At 38.4% G+C, this 14,847-nt stretch overlaps 1 long non-coding RNA gene across 1 annotated transcript in view; it reads right to left on the bottom strand.

Moving 5' to 3' along the window:
* Positions 1-13,103, bottom strand: part of LOC125686145 (uncharacterized) — a 66,870-nt gene extending 53,767 nt beyond the window's left edge. Inside the window, exon 1 of the long non-coding RNA XR_007373680.1 lies at positions 13,012-13,103. This is a non-coding gene — a long non-coding RNA (uncharacterized LOC125686145). The remainder of the gene's footprint in view (positions 1-13,011) is intronic.
* Positions 13,104-14,847: the final 1,744 nt, after the last annotated feature.

Below are 14,847 nucleotides of genomic sequence, written 5' to 3'. Positions count from 1 at the left end.
CTTCCTGGTGCTGGAGGTATTAAGAATAACTCAGGAGGCTTAGCTGTGCTAATGCAGTTTGAAAATTGTGCTAAATTTTGCCTAAGCAATATGCTGTCCACTGATGAGTTTCTAAATAACTGAAGTTGACAATGAATTATACCAAATTAGTGTTTTTCATCTCCATTTTTCCCTTGTTTTCATCAGGTATGTTTGCTTCATCCTTCTGAGAACGCTGAAGTTATAGCAGGGAGAAAAAAATGAGATTATGTGGTTTTAGGAGAAATGGAAAAGATAAGAGGTCTTTCAATCATCTGCACAATAGGTTACTGAGGGATGGAGGTTAATAAAATTGAATAAATATGCATAATTGACACTTATTGTAGGAAAGTCACATACCTGGGCTAATGGCAGAACCCTGTGAATTACTACCAGTGAAAAAAGCACATACCTAAAAGAGTGTGGAAAAGAAATCCCTCAAACTCAGCATGTAACCATGCAGCTAAAACTCCATTCAGTATTCATTTCACCTCTTTCCTGAACAGTTTCAAATTTTGTTTGTACCCTATTTGCTGCAAAAGGGATCTCTGACTGCAGCTTCCACTGGAATGCACTTGTTTAGGCCTCAGTAGTGCTTGACTCTAAGGTGTTGATAGGGCTGTAGGGATTGTAACCTGTAAAAACTCCATAGTGATCAATCTACTAAAGAATTGTGGTCACAGGGTGACTACCTGAATCTTTTCCTATTCCCTTGACAGTAAATAATATATACTCTTTGTCACCAGGAAATAATGTATAGCAAGAACTATGTTTCAGTCACAATGGATAATTCAATAAAGTTCTATATAATTCTTGCACACTCACTCAAGAGAAATCAAATCTACAACAAACAATGAAGGGGAAAGCTGTAACAATGACATAGACATCAGATATTCTTTGAAAATAATATTTACTTACAAACAATGCCATTTTCTTTCCTTCATTATTATAATTAACTTGTGTTAAGATTTGGTTGCAGTGCTGGATCCAATATCTACTGCTTATTAATATGCGAGTTAATATGCCACCCTTATCTCTCATTCAAAACAAAGACTGAACAGGCTGCTTAAGAGGAAAAGAAAAACAAACGAACAGCAATTCCATTAACAATATCTGTTTGCAAAAGAAAGTGGCCAGAGTGCTTTTGTGATGGAGCTCTAAGTTGTCAATGTTTGGTTATATGGTAATTATTACTGTGAGCAGAAGCACAAGGATACTGGACAGCACATAGCTGTGGGGCTGTAGCCATTTCAATCAATCAATCAATCTCGCTGTGGGACATGAAACCTTCCACACACATGTTGTCACTAAGAGGACAGATCAGGAAACTGGTATTCCACTCATGAATAATTCACTGTGCTAGGAGTGGGGAAACAGTAAATTTGCCAGCTTCCCTTTGCCAAGAGTGAAGGATCAAACAATAAATTTGTTAACTTCCCTCTACCTCCCCTTAAAAGCAAGAGGTCACCCAATCAAACCTCCAAGTTGTTCCTTGGACCACAGCAATTTATTAGTTATTTGAAAGCACTGGTCTTTGAAACAGTGTTCTATCCAACTTTTAACTTAGGCACCAGTCTTGTCTTTTCATCAACAGGGAGATATTTTCATCCATGAGCAATTTTAATGTGCAGTGGTCAACCTAATCAGACTGTCCCAAGTTTATTGTAGTATAGCTACACTAAATCCTTTTCTATTTCTCCCAACATTTTGGTGGTTGCTGAAACTGTCAATCACAAAATCACAGAATCACAGAATTGTAGGGGTTGGAAGGGATCTCCAGAGGTCATCAAGTCCAACCCCCCTGCCAAAGCAGTTTCCCTACACCAGGTCGCACAGGTAGGCATCCAGGTGAGACTTGAACATCTCCAGAGAAGGAGACACCACAACCTCCCTGGGCAGCCTGTTCCAGTGCTCTGTCACCCTCACAGTGAAGAAGTTCTTACGCACATTCGTGTGGAACTTCCTATGCTGCAGTTTCTGGCTGTTTCCCCTTGTCCTGTCTCCACTCACCACTGAAAGGAGACTGGCCTCACCACTGTGGCCCCCACACCTCAGATATTTATAAACCTGAATCAGGTCCCCTCTCAGTCTTCTTTTCTCAAGGCTGAACAGACCCAGTTCCCTCAGCCTTTCTTCATAGGAGAGATGCTCCAGGCCCCTCACCATTTTTGTGGCCCTCCGCTGGACTCTTTCTAAGAGATCCCTGTCTTTTTTGTACTGGGAAGCCCAGAGCTGGACGCAGTACTCCAGATGAGGCCTCACCAGGGCAGAGTAGAGGGGGGGAACACCTCCCTCGACCTGCTGGCCACGCTCTTTTTAATGCACCCCAGGATGCCATTGGCCCTCTTGTCCACAAGGGCACACTGCTGGCTCATGGCCAACCTGTCGTCCACCAGGACACCCAGGTCCCTCTCTGCAGAGCTCCTCTCCAGCAGGTCATCCCCCAGCCTGTATTGGTGCATGCATTTATTCCTCCCTAGGTGCAAGACTCTACACTTGCTTTTGTTGAACCTCATCCGGTTTCTTACTGCCCAGCTCTACAGCCTGTCCAGGTCTCACTGAATGGCAGCACGGCCTTCAGGCGTGTCAGCCAATCCTCCCAACTTCGTATCATCAGCAAATTTGCTGAGGGTAAGCTACAGCTGAGGGTAAGCTATAGCTACTCCAAAAGCACCTCTATTCATTCTTGAGATGACTGCATAGATTCATGTGCTCTGAGCCGCCCATTTATTTAATATTTTCTCTTTACCCCCAGAAAAGAAACCTTTTTGCCCCTCTACTCTGAGTATTCTAACAACATTGCATCTGTTGATTCAATACCAAGAATGGCATTATGTGCGTATCAATGGTCCAGAGATTAGAAAATAGGAAAAGGTGGAAAGCGATAGACCTTTACATCTGTTAATACTGGTTTCCCAGGTTACCTTATTCACATGTTATTATGTATGTACAGACAACAAGGTAGCAAGAGGCAAATTGCCTGAAACCAATAATTTCTTTAGGAAAGAAATTTCGTTTTTAAAACAGTCTTTCTGTCACAAATCTAAACCAGGGGATCTTTAAATCTCAGTAATAAAAAGTAGCAGTAAAAATGATATTGCAGGATATTATATTTATTCTCCCACAGTGATTTCCACATTGCATTTTCGTATTTCACAAGTCAAAACGGAGAGACAGATTATTTCCTTGTTTAAGCCAGTACAAGAAAGTTTCTGTGAGAATTTAGTAAAGACGTTTGCTATATTGGAGTGGTAAATGAATTTAAGAGGATATACAAAAGTGACACAAGTTTTTATCTAGAGTAACTGATTAAATATGTTATTTAATATATGTTCAAAGTATGGATAATGTGGAAAGTTAATGGAGTTAAAGTGATTTATGATCATGCTTTTTCACGCTTCTTTTGTTGATTTTTTTACTATCACTTAACTTAATCCACATTTAATTCTCAGATTCAACAAATTACAGGACTATTCTAGTTATGCTTAGAAACATTATTATGGCTTTGACATCATGTACATCATGTACACCATCTGTGGACTGATGGCATGCTAAAATTCTCTTGCTAAAAATCAGTCTGATTTAGAAATCTCCAATTGGATTCTCCGGTACTTTCAAGGATGTCTTTGCAGTGTTGCGGTAACTGGAAAGAAAACCCATCGTGTTTTCTATTTCATAGGTTAATACATTGAATCAAGTGAACCTCTCTACACTGCACCCTCACCAAAGGACAGTTTAGCTGTAAACACAGCTAAGTGATACAAATAACATATCTTCAGAAGCACATAGCTTAAGGAAATCAAACTTCATGCTCCGTATCTTATGTCTAGATTGTTTCTTGTTTGCAAGACAAATTAATACAAAGCTGACTACACTAATTCTGTTTTCACACACCATCTTATCTTCGTTGATAGATGTGTGTATATACTTCAGTGTTTGTAAATATATATGTACACACACATATTTCCCAAACAGAAATTTTAATATTTCTTTATATATGTATGAAAGGCAACCAGGTTCTACACGTCTTTTAAAGACAATGCACCGTTTTCCTGACCCTTATTTCTAGAATACTCTATTGCTAAACCTACTTACTGAATTATTTGCTTCTAACATAGAGTGATAACATAGTTGCTCTGCAAAATGAAGATTTAGAAATCTGGTCTGAAATGCAGAAAGTAATGTAACTCCAGACAACCACTTCTTTGCTGATTCTGAAGTGTCACTTCAGTGAGTGATATGTCTTCTGATTCTGTCACCACATCAAAAATTCCTCAGAAAACAATACAACTATAAGTAAAAACAGCCTTGGAAAAATATCCAGGAAGCAAAAAATAGCAATGAAAGTCTTGAAGAACAGTTCTTTTAATAAATAAGTCCTCTATAAAATTCATAACAGGAATACAGGGACCAAAGTTTTCTGGGCTTAGTTCCTGGCAGTGGCAATTTGTGGAAGAAAGAGACATATCCAAATATTAATGTGATCTAACTATTTTATTTTAAGCATATACATTATAGTATTCTTATTAGTGCACAGAATTATCCACCCGCACACTGATAAAATCACTAGTAGTGGTGAGGGAATCCTTCACTTTTTTTCTTTTTTTGTCTTATTTGTGAAGAATTTGCATAAATACTCATGTTCTGACTTTTAAAATATCCCTCAGGATAGAAGGGCCTGTCTTGTGAGATGATGTATAATGTGGGTGAGTCGCTGAAACAGGCCATGAGAGCACTAGCAACTCCTGTGAGCAGGGAAGGGTAGGAAAAGCAACCATCAAGTGGGCAGAATGTGAAGAGCTTAGGGAGGACGCTCAAAGAGTTCAGCAGAGATGTTCTGAACAAGGGCAGAAACAGGACTTTAAGGAGGGAGGGAGTGCTGGGGGTGGATCAACGGCATTTGAGTATATACCCATCTTTGCCTAATCCTAGCACACAAGTCTTTAAATGGGGACAGAATGAGGCAACTATATGCACCTATCCACTAATCCCTTACAATCTACTCCTTCTTTCTGTCTCTCCAAATTCCCAAAAGCCTTGCCTACTTCGCTTTTATGATCTGCTGGAGGATATGGGACAACATAGGAAAAGTCTCTGCAACACCCAGAGTGCAAGCCAGAAACTTAGGCTCCAGGATCCCTGTGCAGGAATTACACCATTTTGTCTTCCAGGCAGTATCATCCCTACAGAAGGCTGCACTCCTACTGCCAAGAAACACAGCGCAAAGGTGGGATGAAGTCCTGGTTATTTCCCTTCAGAGGTGATGTTTTGTTCAGTTAAACTATAGAAAATTTGTGAGGAGAGCTTTTGTTGTGTTCCCTGCTGTGAGAATGGGTTTCAGTGCTGTACAGACTCTGATCAGACTTTGAGGTGATGCCATGTGGTGGATATCAGGTGGGCAAGAATTTTAGAGTCCTTCCTAGAGGGACTGATTTAACCAGCTGCGAAGAGCAGAATCTGCCTGGTAGCCAAAAAAACTTGAGCTTTCATGGCCACATAGCTCAGATATAAGATATGAAATAGTAACATGCACACAACCTGGAGTTAACTCTCAGTAAATCCCATACTTCACTACCAAGAAAAAAAAAGGGGGGGAGGAGGGGGAATTTTTTTTTTTTTTTTTAAAGTGTTCTCCTGAGGTAGAAATTTTGAAATAATCCACCAATTATAGACCCTATATTTCACCTGAAAGGGCCTTTTTTGAAACCCAGCTTTTACCAAAACTTTTCACCACAGCTATAAAGAAAGACATAAAGTTTGATTCATCTTCACATTAAGTTATGCTAGTATAATTGCATTTCTTCCATTGGATTTCCATAAATGCAAATTAGGCCCACGCTATCTTGTATGCAAGTAATGAGATTTTTCAAGTTCTAGAAGGCATCATCTCTACCCCTTTAATTAGTTAATTCTCTTCTCTTACTAATTTAGCTACAAGAAATAGGAATATGGCAAGGTGAAATGTGATAAGTTATTATTTAGAGTCTCGTAATTCATTTTTCCCACCTATGTTTATAGCTCTTGAGTTTCATCTTCACTGTCAGAGGATATAAAATAAAGCTCAAGCAAGTTTTACCGTCTCTCAAATCCAAATGGCAAAGAGTAGCATTTTTTCAGTGCTTTTACTATAAGAATTGATTCTTCTTTCCTCAACAAAGGCCCACTTTAATTTGAAAAGTTTTTGTGAATCTCAACAAAACTATTGCCATGTTTTCATTTGCAATGAAACCTAAGAAACAAGCACATTTCAAATAATTTGGAGTATGATTGGGAACATTTTGTTCAACTCTACTGCAATCCAAGTAAGTAATTAACACCAGGACTTCACTATAGCACCTTTGAGATGGTGTTAACGTTGGAACCCTTTCAGAGAAGAGTTTTGCTGGATCCTTCATTTTTGTTTTGTTTCTTATTTGTTAGCAACGTTGTAAAGGAACCAGCCTTTTCATAAAACCCATTAATCTGACTTTTGCAGATTCAAATTTAAGTATCCAGGGATGATTTGAGATAAATCTGGACAATTTCATCTGATGTACTATCTACAAGTTCATAAGCTGGGAATCAACATTCCTCTTTTTCTCAGGGAGTTAGGTCCCCGAGCCTAGGACTCACTTCAACAGCTGGCATGAGTTCGCACAAATATCACCTTATTTCATGATGTGTCTCGAAAAGAAAACTCAAAATATTTTCTAATCATTTAAGTCTTGCTAAACATTTAACAAAAAGTGTTAATATTTAGGTCAATACAACACGACTGTTAAATAATCTTTCCATTACTCATTGCTGGAAGAGCTCAAGACTTCATGTCCCACAGCTGAGTTTAAGAAGAAGCAGATAAATTTATGAGCAAATTTTGCATTTACACATGATCAGCTCAAAAATTACAGTCAATGTGGCAGAAGACAAATCATAATGGGTTCAAAGAAAGGTTTTTAAGCCATGGTCAACATCGCAAAATATGACCAGGTACTTTATATTACTTTAAATGTTGCCTTTTTCTGAAACATCAGTTGGTCGTTGGCAGAACTTGAAACAGCATTCATTTGACCATGCTCAACATTCTACTCTGAGAGCTGAGCTGTCAGCCGGCTTTAATTGCACTCTACTTTGGATTAATTCCAGTGGCAAGGTCTAACGATGACAATAAAGGTATTCAGAAAAATACATGTGAGAGCAAATGGTTTCAAGGCACATGACTCCTCTAATTTATAGGCATTGTTAACATTGGCAACATCATTAAACAGCTTATGACTGTCAAAAACATTCTCTGCAAGCAGATGGTCAGCAATTGCATGATTTTGTTTAGGTTTCGATTTACATAGTGGTCTGAAAAGACTTTAATTTGTTTATTTTACATGAAAATGAAAAAGACAGTTTGAGAGTTGGGTTCTCCTATAGGTGATCTGAGATAATATGCTGAATTATCTCAGTAGGACATGTTTTATTAATGTGCATCTTTCTTTTTGTACATATTTCAAATTGCATTTGTGGTTTCAGTCTTTGCCTACCACCTTCACTCTTTCACATAAGATGAGTGTTTAGTTTAGTGCTGACTTTAATGAGTATTTCTAAGCCAAGCTTACTGGCAGGGACCCGAATACATAAATTGGTCTTGATGGCCTTGACCAGTTTCACCTCTGGCCTCCTGTCATGTACCTTCACCCCATCAACCTCTAAGCCCCCAGGTCCTGTAAAGAGCCATGTCACTGCGAGCCCCATCCATCACCTGCCCCTGTCTGATCTACTGGGCCCCGCTCACCATCCCCAGCTCAGCTCTTCTTACCACCTTTGGGTATGGTAGGATGAGGCCACTTAGGAGGCCCATGTTTCACTGCTCTGCTGTCCCATCGCCCTGCCACTGCCCACTCTGAGTATACTGAGCCCTGGTAGTCCTTTAGACATAAAAATGTCTATTAACCATAACTTCCTAAGAGAAACTGACAAATGTGATATTTGTTTAAAAAGCCTTCAGGCAGCTCTAGCATGTCTGATGATTATCTCTCACTCATTCATGTAAAACAACAGGGCTAGGACTGACTCCCCCTTTTTGGTCTGGAATAAAAATCTGTACTCAGATCTTCCACATACAAAGGTTATTTTGTTTATCAGAATATGGAGTGAGTAGTTGAGAATTCCTCACAAACCTAAGAAATGATTAAGCATCATTAAACATACAGCCTTTCTATAGTGGAGGTTCTTTCATGCATCTCTCAGTGTCAGGGGATTTGGATTAGCACAAGATCCCAGGCATCCCTCTCCAATCTCAGAAACAGAACTGGGACAATGTCTGATAGCACTAATTAATGCCCCTTAGGCTGGGAGAAAGTTACAGATTTCTTCTCAGCTGGGTATGGTTCCTCCTGAGTTGGAGGTGGTGCCCTCATCTTACAAGCTTACTCTTGGTCTTTCTGTTAAATCAGTCAGCCCCTGCCTTCACCCTTTCACAAGCAAATGGTGTCCTGAAGCAGTCACTAGAGAGAATATCAAGAAATATTTTCTCCCATAAGTCAGGACAAAGCTTTCTCATTTCCAAAACTAAATAAAAAGAAGACTTTCCTGATCTTTACCTGATAACATTGAAGATAAGAAGCACATTGGTAATCTAAATGTTAGAGTAAGATGGCCAGCTGTCCTACTTGATATGATGATCTCATTTTTTTTCAGTTAAATGTCCTGTTTTTTTGATGAGTGAAGCACGGAATGCCATTTTTCTTGCCTTGTGGCTTTAAGCTAAATATTTTTAAATTGTCCTTTTCACAATGCAGATGTGAGGTGTTCCTAATTACTCTGAAGAAGCTTGCTGAACAATTTTATTTTACTGTTTGAAAAAAATGAGCTGGCAATTATCTTGATTATCTTGGCAGGGTACCAAAATCTACAGATTTAAAAAGCAGGATGATTGGGTTTTATGCTTGTATTCAGACTGGAAGTGTTATAATGACGGTTTTGCTTTGTTTCATTTGCTCTTACTTCTGCAGTTCTTTGTAAGTGGTTTTGAGGGAGCAGGCCTTGCTTGTATTTCTGTATATATATGTTTGTCAGTCCATTATCACTTTTTCAGTACAACACAGATAAACCCCAGTGATAATTCACTGAAATCTTAATTGCTGAACTTCTGTTTTGGTAGTTTAAGGCTTAAATGAAAAAGAATGTGGAGTATACTTTTGTTTTTAATAGGACAGCCACTTTGGATATAAAGCAACATAAATAAAATCAGCAGTTGCCATGTGATTAAATTTATTCTGAAAAAATGTGATTAAGATGGACAGAGTCTGTTGTTTTATTTGCTTTTTGTTCCACTAAAGAACAGGAAAAAACAGCAGCAGCTGATTCACCCTGGAGCGCAGATGAACTTTCTCAGGAGAGAAATAGTTCTGGCTAGATTCACATCTGTAGGATATCATAAGACCCACACAAGGCATTATTTTGCAGTCAGTGTCTGTTTGCATTTGAAATCCTTAATCAGAAGTGTCCACCATTATCCAGATCTTTCATTGATAATTAAATGGTCTGTGCTAGAAGCTGTGACTTCGACCTATGGAAATCTGCTCAAAATAATTCCCTAGAGACAGTCATTCCTGAAGAGGCTCACACTTTTGAAGGAGACAAAGACCAGATCCTCCTACATGAATTTGTCATGACTACCAACTGATGACTCTTCCTGATACACCCACTTAGACAGCCATGCTCCTGCCACAGAAGCTGGCAGGTGGAGTCCTGACAAATTCTTGCATGTAGCACACCATCTCGAATAACTGTGTGTGTGCTGTGTCACTGTGACAGTCCCAATTCCCAACTGGAAGCATCAGCAGAAACTATACCAGCCTTTTAATTCTGTAACCCACTATACTGTTCAGTTTTCCATCTTTAAATGGCTGCGAGATAACCTTCCCCACTAACAGGTCAGCTTTGGGCCGGGTTTCTAACCTCCCACAGCCAAACTCATCCATGGCTGGGAGGTTGTGAGCTGTGAGCAGAGCAGTACACACAGACGGGGCAGCTTTGAGTCAGCCCCTGGGCTGCTCCCAGGAGCACTCCTTCTCCAAAATCCACAGAGCCATTACCTTCGTATAAGGGATGATTCTCTGCAGCTAAGAGACAATATGCATCTTAACAAAAGAGAGATTTTTGCCACTGACAGGTTTCCAAGTTTTTTGATTTTTTCAACAATCCTGAGGTGGCTTTATTTACCTTTTAGAAGTGGATATGTTTTTCAAAATAATCACAAGCATAGAAGATTGTAACATTTTGGTTTATGAAATGAGAGACAGGTTTGACTTTTCTAATTATAAGATTTAAATATAGAGATAATGAAAGATTTCAGACAACAATAATTAACATCTTAGAAACAGAGCTTGAATTTCTGCAACAGTATTCAAAGAAAATTATTCTACTATGAATTTGTCTGAACTAATTTTAAAAAGTCACTTTTATATGAAAAGCTAAAGATTTTATGAACTGCATTAATGAAATTAATAGTAATGTTTATAAATGTATGGGAAAAGCAAACCTTGTTTATGAATTCCTCAAAGTTTAAAATAAAAAAAGAGTGACAGGTAAGCATTGAAAATAAATATAAGGATAATAATGTTGAAGATAAAACATGAAAATAGGTCTTCAAATATTTGGATATACAGTGTGTATCCTGTAACAAAGGCATAAATGAAAAGGTTATGAAAGTATAAATGAAAAGGTTATTTTCACCTATAAATTCATTATGAAGAGATGAAACTATCAGCTTTAATATTGGGATTTTTAATGTTGCTATAATAAAACAATGTTTTTCAAGATGTTTTATACCAAATACTTTATTCTGCCTTCTCTAAATCTTAGCTTTTAAGTTGGGATTTACTGTTCAAAGGAACACAAGAACTGCAGAGGCTCAGGCCTCACTCTGTTCTACAGCTGCAGACTATTCAGGCAATTGAAACATTCGGTAAGCAATTCATTAATACTGCCTATGAAATTTAAGTCAAGCGCTTTCCAAATTGTACCACCTGTCACCACTACTCACATTTTTTTCCAACATTTACAGCTTTACGTGTAGGTATGTAGGCATTAAATAAGCAATGATAATTTGTTTATTTAGCCCATAAAATATTTGAAATATTAGCTCTATTTATTCACTGTAGTAAAAGTTCAGCTAGAGAAGAAATGAAGGTATGGGAAACTGAACATTTATGTAGTTTTGTCATGAACCAGCTGAAAATGGTAATTGTGTCCAGCAGAATATAATATTATCTAATGCCAAATATTTAGAATTTTCAGGCCGGTTATGTTTTGTTAGCTCATAAATAATTTGGACCAATCAAAAAGTGAACACACTTCAGTTCTGAATCTACATGATTCCTTATGTCTTTTTTTCTGATCCACAAACATTTTTCAGTTGAAGTTTTATTTGCAAAGCTCTAGTCATAAAAATTCCTTTATTGAGTTGCAATGCTTTATGTTTTTAGAATGATTATTATTTGGCTCATTAATTTCTCTTTAAAAAGGGAATATGAGATCACTATGAAATATCTTGGAATATTCAAATAGACATCTGACTTCAAGATAAGATGCGTGGATACAGACACACTAGGAAGGTACCACTTTTATTGAATTACACTTAATTTAAGTATGTTGAGTAGCATTTATACTAACAAATAAGGACCTATGAAAGCCAAGTGACGGTTACACCACTTACCAATAAAAGTAAAATAATGCAAATTAGTGGGAATTTACTACATTATTTCAAAAGAAACAAGAATTATTTAGAAAAAAGTTAAGCAATAAAAGCAACTTTATGGAAGATAATTATTGTAGGTTTCAGTTCCTCTTCATCTAAAAAGGTCAGCAGGATGTAATTAGCAGACCCCTCACAAATTAAGAAAATGCTGAACTTCGGCTGTATCTTTGGGATGTGATCCAAACAGGAGTTGGTTTTTAGGACTGCTAGAGGCAAATGGTGCTCAATTTTCACCTGAAAGAAGAACCAACCAATTTCCATGGAGAACTTCGTATGCAGGGACCCATTATAGGGTTCCAGAGATAACCAGCATTAAAGTCTACTCACAGTTCTATTAATCCCCACCTACATCTGAGATGTACCAGAGAAGAGAGCAACCAAAAAAGAAATGCAGCCATCAGAGCAATTCACGTGGTCTGCTACAATCTTCCCTCTCTTCTGGGAACTACTTAGAGACGAAAAGCAGGAAGACTCAGAATAATTGCTTTGGCAGTGTCAGAAGCAGCTCCTTCCAAGTTTTTATTTTACTAAATGCTCTTTATTTCTCTTGCTTTTATGACTACCTCTCTCGGTATGTCATATGATCAAGAGCAATCATGAGGCCCCCAGGAAATATAAAAGGCAGAGAATGAGATGCCACCGCCAGCAGAGAGGTTTGTCAGGGCTGCAGATAGTTTTGAGCTGCTCTTCGGAAAGAGATTCATGCAGGGAAACAAAAGAATAAGCTGGATGAATCAAGCAAAAAAATCCAATCTAAAATGCAGTTTCTTTGTCCTTAGTATCCACTAGCACCTATTCCCTCTGTACTTTTGTGGCACTTACGATTGTTAGCCTGCTTCTATTATTGTCAGCATAAGAAGAAATTCTGAAGGGGAGGATAAGATGAAGCAAGTTTATCGGGCAGTCTCACAAAGTACTCTGTTCCACTGTTAAAGAAGCCTCATGGTCTGTGAGAAACTGAAGCTAACAGCATCAGTTCTGGAATCCCATTTGCAACCCACAAGCAGCCCCCAGTCAGGACACAGCAGGGCTGGAGCAGGCAGCCTTGGCCCACCATCAGGAGCGGAGCTGGGCCAGAGATGGTAACAGGACCCACCCAGAGCTACTCCTGTGCAGCAATGCATACAGGAATCAGTTCAACTCAGGATTTCTCAAAAGCACCTCAGGAATCAGCATGATTGATCATGGACTGATCAGACAGAAAGAATACATTGCAAAGGAAGAAATAGAGCAGCAAGAAAGAGACTTTCAGTAGTTCTGAGTACCTGGTTTTGCTGTCAACCTCCAGCAACATCCAGCAATGTATTGTTCCTCCATGCAGTGTTCTGTGTCAGTATGTACAGAAGGTAGAGAAAGGGTTACAGATAGCTGGACTTTGACAACACAGGGATCGGGGGTTGTACTTAGATCACATGGCTTCAAAATAGCAGAAAGTTCAATAAATGTCACTAGCCTCATTATAGCACAGTGCTTTATTCTTCCTGTCTAAAATACAGAAAGAATGCAGAACTTACAGCCACTGAATCAAAGATTTAGTTTTGGCACAAAATAGCCTTGTTAAATATATTCCATCCATGTTTCTAACATTGTTAATCCGCTCTAAAATGCAGTGAAATTTGAAGTTACACATACAAATAAAATTCTTCTGAAAACATATCCATTAACACAGACAGTGATGACATCTCTAAAGTTTTTGCATCTTTTCACCAGTAGTTTATTACACACATACATTTAGACAATTGTTTTGCAAACACAGACAGTTAAGGGATAATGAAACAGGAGTCATCTTTATTAGATAATAAGCCAATTGCAGATCCCAAGTGCATCATCTGCAAGGGCATGGGTTAATTACTATCAGTATAATATTTAGACAAATATGAAATGGAATTATTTTTGTCTTTCTTTCCTTTTCCCGTGGTGCTCAGTGTTTTTTCATATGCTGAGTTCAGATGCAAAGCTGTGAAACTCAGGATGATCTCAAGGGTCAAGGAGTACTGAAGCTGTCAGGTTGAGAACAGGAGGTGATATTGCTAAAGCTTATTATTTTCTAAACTGAAGATGCACAAAGAGCTCCACATTCATAGGCACTGAACAGCAAAGATGAGGATAAAAGAATTGATTACATTTTGGCAGAATAGCAATAAGCTGAAAAATGAAAGAAAGTTGGGATCAGACTTTGAGAATCTGAACACACCTGGTGCCCAGACTAGGATAGCTCCAAGAATGATTGGAAAGCAAGACACAGTTCACCTAAGGTGTTGTGCAGAAGGACAGAGAATCCTTTCTCATTTTCTAAGGAAAATCATTTTTTACTGCTGTGAAGTGGTGCAATTGACAGCTTAGATAAAGTAGTAGCAACCCAAGAGTAGTAATTAGAATCTCTTGATGGTTTTCTTTGGAGACAGTAATCATTTAGTTTAAATGATTAGTCAAGGTTTTTAAGGTGCTTCAGAAGGTGTTTAAAAAAAAAAACAAAAAAAAAGCAGAATGCTTAATCAGCAACCTCTGTGATTGCCTGAGATTCTCTCCTGCTCTGCTTCCCACATCCAGCTGACAGTTCCAGAGGGGTGTTCTTACCCAGGCCTTAGCTTTTCAAGTAGAAAAGGGTGCCACATTTTCAGTCTCAGGACTTTCTGTCAGCATGGGTTCAGAAGAAATCACCTGTGAGTAGAGCAGCGGCAAACATTGCAGGTATCCATGAAATTTAGAACGAAAATTCAGACTCAGTGTAAGGTATTCCAGGGGAATGACAGAAAAATTATATCTTTATCTACTGCATTAGCTTTGTAGGTGGCAAGAGCTATCACCTTAAAAAATAGAGAAGAACTCACTAATAGAAGATAGGAGAGAAGAACATTTTGTTACTATTATAAGGTTACATGGATTGAGTCATCCTTTCTTTACTTGGGCAGAAAATGAAGGACTCTTTTAGAAATTTATCTCCAAAGTGATTAGTGTGTGTGCCATTAGTTTGATCAGCACGCATAGTACAGAGCCAAAGGTAGACAGCAGGAATCTCACTAGCTTCAGTAGATAAAAATAAAGGAGGTCTTGGACTGATGTGTACAGAAGTTCAGCATTCAGCCAAGACAATCAGGCAA

The sequence above is a fragment of the Lagopus muta genome, chromosome 1 (assembly GCF_023343835.1).
Source record: "Lagopus muta isolate bLagMut1 chromosome 1, bLagMut1 primary, whole genome shotgun sequence".
In the NCBI taxonomy this organism is placed as follows: domain Eukaryota; kingdom Metazoa; phylum Chordata; class Aves; order Galliformes; family Phasianidae; genus Lagopus; species Lagopus muta.
Note: the sequence above shows the minus strand (reverse complement) of the source record. Positions and strands in the feature narration are given on the sequence as shown.